Below are 9,233 nucleotides of genomic sequence, written 5' to 3' on the forward strand. Positions count from 1 at the left end.
CTGAAAGGCGTGCAAGGACAGTGCAAGCACTTACCTGTAGCAGGAGTATCAGTGCATGTCAGTCGGTCAGCTCAGCAGGTGCGCTATTAACTGAGGTATCAAAGGGGTGTGGGCCAACTAAATGTTTAACTTTGCAAACGTCAGTAAATCCAAAACAAGACCAACAACTCCTTCTGGAAAGGGGCAAAACAACGTGGGAATGTGCTATAAGAAGCACATGTAAAGTACTTGAATTTCAACCAAAGTGTGTTATCTGATACATCTGCATTTAAAGTTAATTCATTCAGCTGTGCAGTTTATTATTATCACTTTGGATAAAAGTGTCTGCTGGGCTCATTACTCCAAAAACGTAATTTATTACTTGTTACTAGTTAGTCCTTTCAAAAGTAATATTATTACTTTACTTATTACTTTCTGGCAACAGTATTTACACAACTAGTTACATTACTTTTTCTTCACGCCCCACATAATTTGTAATTGTGTATCTTCCCCATAAAATTCTTTGGTACGAACAATATATTTCTATACCTCATAATTTGACCAAAACTTGACCAAAATCTACATTGGATCAAACTGTAAAAAAAAATCCGTAAAATTTACGGTAAAAAAACGGCAGCTGTGGTTGTCAGAATTTTACCGTAAAAAATACGGTAGCGACGTTTTAGGTTTTAACTTAAATTTACAGTTAAATACCGTCATTTCATTAACTGATATAATGTTAATATACCAACCTATTGAAGTACTGAAATCTGTTTTGTACCTTTGTAATACACTGATAACCACCAAATGCAGGTGGTGATGAGAAAGTCACATGATGAACCAAAGCCCATCACAAGCAGCTTTTAAATAATAACATATATAGAAGGTGCACAGTGTCATTCACACAAACGCTAAACACCATCATGGTAACACACATGAAACTGAAATAATGCAATAAACATTCATTTTTACAACATTAGGTGTAACACACAAACATAATATACAAAACTGATTAAAAAAACTAAGAAGAAACATAGTTATTTCAACAAAAAAACACCAAATTTGAAATGTAACGCAGGGAATTCTGGGAATGTCAATTTGCAGTTATTCACTGTAAATTATACGGTATTTTTCACTTCCAAAAAATGGTATACTACCGTCAAATTTATGTCCAATACATGTAAATTTCCAATACAGTTTTTCACCGTATATAGTAGGGGAATTTACCGTTAACCATTTAACAGGTTTTTACTGTAGCATTTTTACAGTCTTTTACCGTTAAATTCACGGTAATTTTTTACAGTGTAAGCATTTTTACAGTCTTTTACCGTTAAATTCACGGTCATTTTTTAGTTATTACAAACACTCAAAGGTGAAGTGTTGTATTAATTGTCATGTGTAGCTTGAAGCTAATTGTAGCTATAATTTCTCTGTTAGCCATAAATGATTTGTATTTTATCAAAAGAAATCACTTAAGTTCATAAGATTTTTAATTATAGTAATATAATTTATAACGGGATCAGAGGGATGTGGGTGGGCAAGCCATGTAATGCCAGAGTAAAGTAATGCCACAACTTACACATCTGTATTCAGATCAGCTTTTCTCCTGACAAAATCAATAATGGCAATATTTCCATCCCCTGAATGTAAGCTTTTCCATATTCCAAGCTTTCCTGATGCACTGGTGACTTCATGTGCCTGTGCGAGTCGTGAAAATTATGAAAATAAATCTAGGAATTATTGGATTGTTGGATTTCAAATCAGTAGGGGTTGAGGCATCAAAAGTAACGAGCTGTTTTATGGATGGTAACTGTAATATTATTACTGAAATCTTATTAGTAATTATTTACACTACTAGTTACTGCAAAAAGTAATATTATTACTGTAACTAGTTCTAGTAACTAGTTACTGCCCAACACTGCTGCTAAATGACTAAATGTAAATGTATTATTATTAATAACCAATATCTTTTAAGTGAATTCCAAATATTCTAAGAGTCTGGTTTGGCTGTTGCCAGTTGCATTGTAAATGTTTCACTGGTAGACCCTTATATTTAAAACATTAATTAATCTGTTTAAAACCTTTATACTTAAAGGGATAGATCACCCAAAAATGAAAATTCTGTCATCATTTACTCACCCTCATGTCGTTCCAAACTTGTATGAGTTTCTTTCTTCTGCTGAACACAAAAGAAGATATTTTGGTAACCAAACAGTTGCTGGTAGCCATTGACTTCCATAGTATGGAAAAAAATATATACTATGGAAGTTAATGGGGACCGGAAACTGTTTGGTTACCAACGTTCTTCAAAGTATTTTGTGTTCAGCAGAAGAAAGAAACGCATACAGGTTTGGAACGACATGAGGGTGAGTAAATGATGAATTTTCATTTTGGGGTGAACTATCCCTTTAATATGTGATGTCTTTTGAGGTTGAACAGGTCAATCCCACACATTTACACTATCTAGTAAAACAACTAAACACTGTTTAGTCGCATCAATAAGTAGTTTATAAACTGTGCATAATTACATTAAGTGAAAGAAACGCATACAGGTTTGGAACGACATGAGGGTGAGTAAATGATGAATTTTCATTTTGGGGTGAACTATCCCTTTAATATGTGATGTCTTTTGAGGTTGAACAGGTCAATCCCACACATTTACACTATCTAGTAAAACAACTAAACACTGTTTAGTCGCATCAATAAGTAGTTTATAAACTGTGCATAATTACATTAAGTGCTCTAATGTATGTTTTGTCATCAGCTTAACTGAGCCTTGACCTCACACAATGGCATCTGGATGTTGTTCAAAATGAATAAGGCAGGCACCACTTACATTGATTAACAACCATTGATTAAACAGACTTAACCTGTTTAGATTGTCTAACCTGCTTTCAGACACAACCCACTTAAACTTATACAATACTAGAACTATTTTATACCTTTAGAACCCAGTGGAGGAGAAATTTTATGTGATGATGTGTTAAATGAAATGTCTGGAACAGAATCAACCTGCACAAGATAAACTGAGAACAAAGCTTAACCAAGCACAGGCTACACACACATAACAACAGCAGTGCAATAAGGTGGAAACTAAAAACTACTGTGAAAATATCAGTGAAACTATTAGACAAGATATCAGAAACTGTCTATTGGATCCATCTGTGATGGAATCTGTTAAGAAGAGAAAATGAATCCTCAAAAACGAATCAAAATCTAATCTGTTCATAAGCAGACTTTCTGGATTTCTTTCATTAATACATGTGCACTTGTGCAGAAAGACTCTTTGTCTGACAGCAACAGTCAAAATCAGATATAGCGTAACGTCAAACCACACAGTCATCTTACAAATCTATGGAATCTCTGCTGCATTGTGTGCAAGTGGCCCAGAACAAACAAAAGGACATTTCAGGACACTAAGAAACGCATCTAAAACATCTAAAACTGAACATTAACTTAGGATAATAAGAAACTATATGACTAGTTTTAATTTACAGACCCGCTTTTCAGTTAAACTATGGCAACCGATGCATTGTGTATGATAACCATCACATGGAGAATTCACTTTTTACATGCTAATGTAATTCCCTGTACCCGTTTATGACATTAATATAGTGAGTCACAGAAATATCAGTAAATATCATTAAAATTATGTGAATTTCTCTGGATCTGTGACAACCACAAGTTCACTGTCATCTGACAAGCGCAAGTTTGCATGAATTACGACTTTAGGTGATTGATATCTGTTCAGTTTTTGTGGTTGACTTTAATAAGAAGAAACTAACCCATCGGCCTCTATGCTAAAATATTCTAAATCATTCCATATTCTTTGGGAGGGAAAAAGCTATTTCTTAATGTCAACAACTTTTAGTGTCACATCTTAACAGTACATTTTAAAAAGATAATATTATATTATATATAAATCAGTGTATCATTCGATCATTAGTTTTTTGATTTAATACTGAAAGTAGAAAAATTAGAAAACGGCTCCTTTTTCGTATTTTCGTTTTTTTCCAAAACACGAAAAACCAGAATTCAGCTTAAATATTCGTTTTTCGTTCTTGGGTGGAAAAATGAATAAACAGCTTGAATATTCGATTTCTACATGTGGGCGGGAATTAAACGCCCCTTTCTGCTGATTGGTCAGCTGAAGATCAAACCGTGCCTTAGCAGTATCACACAGCAGAATAATAGTCCTCTGCTGCTGCAGTTACATGGATTCTTAATGCATTTATTGCAACTACATTTAGTCTTTTTTCATCAAACAAACAGGCTAATGAATAGCTCAACACAACTCATACCTGGGCAGAGTCTAGACAGGGCTTTCTTCTGTGTAGATATAAATTCTATTCTACTAATATTTAACTTTGTGATAAATACTCTTAAAAAGCACACTTTTAGACATGTAATGGTGTAACAGATGTCTGTAGAAAAACATGGCAAAAAACCTTTGTAATCATGGCTGCACCCAGTTACTGTTACAAGAAGTTTTCAGGAAGTATCTTACAACTCTTCAAAGCATTAAAAACACAGACTATCCTCTTTTTTTACAATCAGCTGTCCTGCTATGTGGAAAACAGGTGTATCTTTTGCATGTTTAAGATATTTCAGAACTGGGGTGACGCATGGTCACAGTTCTATAGATACATTTGTTACCACACACACGGATCAAACATTCCTCATTAGGGATGTGCATCTCCATGACTGAGGCCGATACGATACACTAAAGAGACATATGAAGCAGCTACCGATGCGATGCGATAAGATTAACCCCTATTACGATGCAGTGCGATCCGATTTCGATTCGATTCAACACAATGCGATCCGATGCAATATGATGCATTGGAGAAAATATGATCACTTTTAATGCCTCTAGGCCTGTTTCATAAAACAAGTTAACCAAATAAGCCAGGCTAACTTGGTTCCATAAAGCAAATTTAACATAGACCTAGATCAAGCTAGTCACTGTGGCCACTTATGCTGGGAAACGAACCTGGTCTAAAGCAGGCTAATTGTCAGGCTAAGCTAAGTTCCTTGTTACAAGAAGTTTTCAGGAAGTATCTTACAACTCTTCAAAGCATTAAAAACCCACAGACTATCCTCTTTTTTTACAATCAGCTGTCCTGCTATGTGGAAAACAGGTGTATCTTTTGCATGTTTAAGATATTTCAGAACTGGGGTGACGCATGGTCACAGTTCTAAAGATACATTTGTTACCACACACACGGATCAAACATTCCTCATTAGGGATGTGCATCTCCATGACTGAGGCCGATACGATACACTAAAGAGACATATGAAGCAGCTACCGATGCGATGCGATAAGATTAACCCCTATTACGATGCAGTGCGATCCGATTTCGATTCGATTCAACACAATGCGATCCGATGCAATATGATGCATTGGGAAAAAAAAGAGATCACTTCTAATGCCTCGAGGCCTGTTTCATAAAACAAGTTTACCAAATAAGCCAGGCTTATTTTAGTTAGTCTGACTTATTGTCAAATGATTTGGTTCCATAAAGCAAATTTAAAATAAACAAAGGCCGCCCTAGACCAAGCTTGGCACTGTGACTACTTATGCTGGGAAACTAACCTGGTCTAAAGCAGGTTAACTGTCAGACTAAGCTGAGTTCCTCTAACACTGACCAATAGGAAAGTAACGATATTATTACCACTGACTCTCTCACATACTATTATTAGACTTTTTTTTTTTCCAGTTACTACCCTTGCAGCCTTTCTCTCTGGTTTTATGACAGCTGTACCTTTTATAGTTTGCAGAACAGATAGCATAACATTACAATCTAAAATTGCTCTTAAAATAACTAGATTAAAAGTTAAAATCACGGAATTAAAAACGAAAATAATTAATAAAGAAAACGACTATGTTTTAACTGGTATAAGAAACACACATGAACTCATTTGAGTTTAGTAATTAGTACTAGCTTACATTTGATTTACCCATTACAATAGTCCCTTTACAGTTACTGCTACCATAAAAAATACACTTATATGTAGGTTTAAAACTCTACAAAATAATCATTTAATGTCCAACAACAAATATTTTAGCAAAATGTATATTTTACTCCCTTTTATAGTTTGCAGAACAGATAGCATAACATTACAATCTAAAATTGCTCTTTAAAGTCTTAAAATAACTAGATTAAAAGTTAAAATCACGGAATTAAAAACGAAAATAATTAATAAAGAAAACGACTATGTTTTAACTGGTATAAGAAACACACATGAACTCATTTGAGTTTAGTCATTAGTACTAGCTTACATTTGATTTACCCATTACAATAGTCCCTTTACAGTTACTGCTACCATAAAAATACACTTATATGTAGGTTTAAAACTCTACAAAATAATCATTTAATGTCCAACAACAAATATTTTAGCAAAATGTATATTTTACTCAGAATTACTGCGTTATTATTCAATTGCGCTCCGTATGTTTAGCGCTCGTTCACTCGCGTAAGCCTCGCCCACTCCTGACAGCAAAATGGATATGTTTGCATGACTTTCTGACATTTACAGATGTAGAATATACCTGTGACATGTCAGTTATGCACTGAGGAAAGCACAACGTCTCAAATGCATTAAACAGCACAAATATATTCGGTGGATCGATTTGATCCATGATCGACAAAGAGTTGCTTAAAAATAAACGCGCACAAATTAGTGATATTGTGTGAACTTAATTTGTCGTTTATGAAACCGCCCCGATTGATTTGTTAGGTTACTTCAGGTCAGGTTTTGGACTTTAATCCCAGTTTTACCTCAGGTCTCCGTGGTGTTGTGCTGTGTCGTATTCACGCAGCAGCAGTGATGAGCGCGCGCTTGAGAAACAGTTTCGAGAGGAGAAATCAATCTACATATAAAATATTGGTCACTTTCTAAACCATAAAAATATAGCGCATCCACTAGTAATTATATATAAATAAATCGGCTTTTACCGATGCAAATGCATCAGAAACGATGCATCGCGATACAAATGTCAACTTGTATCCGATGCCCTTTTCAGCATCACAAATAATACACAAAGTCTTGTTAAAAAACAAAATACTTTAAACCATTACTTCCTCCTTAAATATAAATCCATAATCCATAAAAACGTTTCCTCTGGTGAAAAGTCCATCCCCTGTTATCCTCAATTTTATTGATAGAGGACTCATATTTTAGCTGGAAGCAATGGTTTAAAGTTAAAACACGCTTTGATGGATTTGTTTCTTACAAACATGCAGCTTTTCACTTCACATGGTGTTGACTGGCCTGGAGTCCTGCAGAGTGCTTGTGGATTATTGTGATGTTTTTATCAGCTGATAGGAGTTTCATTCTGACGGCACCCATTCACTGCAGAGGACCCACTGGTGAACAAGTGATGTAATTCTAAATCTTCATCTTGGATGGCCTGAGGGTGAGAATGCCAACTTGTATCCGATGCACTTTTTAAACCAATGTATCGCATTGTTAACTTTTTATGCCGATGCACCGAGCGAATCAGGGAATCTTCCCATCCCTATTCCTCACCATCACACAGCAACAGTGTTTTTCATCTAACTGTACTGAAACGGCACAGAACTGTAATTTAAAAGAAAAAGGAAAAAAAGAAGGTTTGTGGTTAGGATGACTGATTTTGGAGACGGCAGTTATGGATTTGCTTCTGACAAGTATAAATGGCTCCTTTTCAGAGTAAAAAAGAAAGAAAAAGTAAAACAAATAATAAATGTGCCTGCTAAATGAATAAACGTAAGTGTAATGTAAACAGTTAATTCTGCTTAAACACTATATGGAAATAGTTCTGATGTTTTGATTGGTAAATGCAGTGTTTCAGCTAAAAAAAAAATACTACAAATAAATTCATTCAAATAACTTCAGGAATATTTTTTTGTTTGTTTTAAATACATTTTCTATGTAAGAAATTAAAAACAAACACTCACCTGTGGCTATATATATATATATATATATAAATATAAAAGCACATGCTCACATATGGTGAGAATTATCAAGTAATTTACATTTAGGTTGTGAGTTGAGGACTGTTTCTGTGTTTTTTTTTTTTTACTACTGTAGTGAAGTTAATACATTGTGTAAAAATGCTGAATTTGAATTTTGAATAATAGTTATTTATTTGCAACCTAAAACAGAAATAGTGTTTATACCTTGGGAAAAAAGTGTATCTTTTGGAAAAGGGTATTATGATTTGGCTAATAGAATGGATTTTAGTGAATTTCAACAACTTCCCATACTGCTCAAAAAGTACTTGTGTCACAAAAGTACACTTTTTCACTTTCACCATTTCATATTTAGTTCTCTCAATTTTAAACTTTGTATTCCAGCACTTCCCATGATTGCCACTGTAGTACGCATTTGCAAATCACTTTGGATAGGGTCTGCTAACTAAATATGTTCAGAAAACTCCATTAATCTTTGTTAAGTTAATTATTATTATGATTATTGTAAAATAAGCACTTAAGTTACTAAAGTTAAAAAATAATTCAGTTTTGTTGTTCCGCTGCTACATACCGGACGGCATATTTTCCATTCCTCAACTCAATGATAGTGATCAAAGCTTGTTTTTTTCTTCTTCTTGACCCGAGCTGTACACCTGTGATGCATGACAGCAGCAGATTTTTGGAAAACAATACTACTCATAAAACCAAGTAGCAAAACGCATATTCAATGTATTGTTTAATTGCAATTGAAATAATACATCTGAGATATGTATAATTTGGATCTCTCAATAAATTAGTTAAAATTGGAGCTTTTAAGTTATTTGAGGATGAACAAATATAGCCACAACAGTACAGAAAGAGAGAGGGCTGTGAAGAAGTAATGTCACATAGAGGTAAAAGTAATGTATCTTGAAATTATATTTCAAGATGGTATCACCTGAGAATAAAAGGACTATGATATACAGCCATAGAAATATGACTTCTCAAAAATAAAATAAAATTGAGAATAAGACTGATTTGTATGTAAATAAAAATAGATACAAAAAAATGCTTACTAAAGCCTTATTTTGCTGCATATATTCATGAACCAGCTGTGTAATGGTTTGATATTCAGAATATTTGAATCTTTCACATTTTGTAATATGCTCATATTTCCATTCAGAGGCAAAGCTCACTATCACTATTAGTTGATACTGAAACACGTTACCCATCATCAGATAATATTTTGAAGAACATGCTAATGTTCAACCACAAACAGCTTTATATTCTTTCTAAATATGAAATATAATTATCAAA

Source organism: Sinocyclocheilus grahami, unplaced genomic scaffold (assembly GCF_001515645.1).
Source record: "Sinocyclocheilus grahami isolate Dianchi unplaced genomic scaffold, SAMN03320097.WGS_v1.1 scaffold1294.1, whole genome shotgun sequence".
NCBI lineage: Eukaryota > Metazoa > Chordata > Actinopteri > Cypriniformes > Cyprinidae > Sinocyclocheilus > Sinocyclocheilus grahami.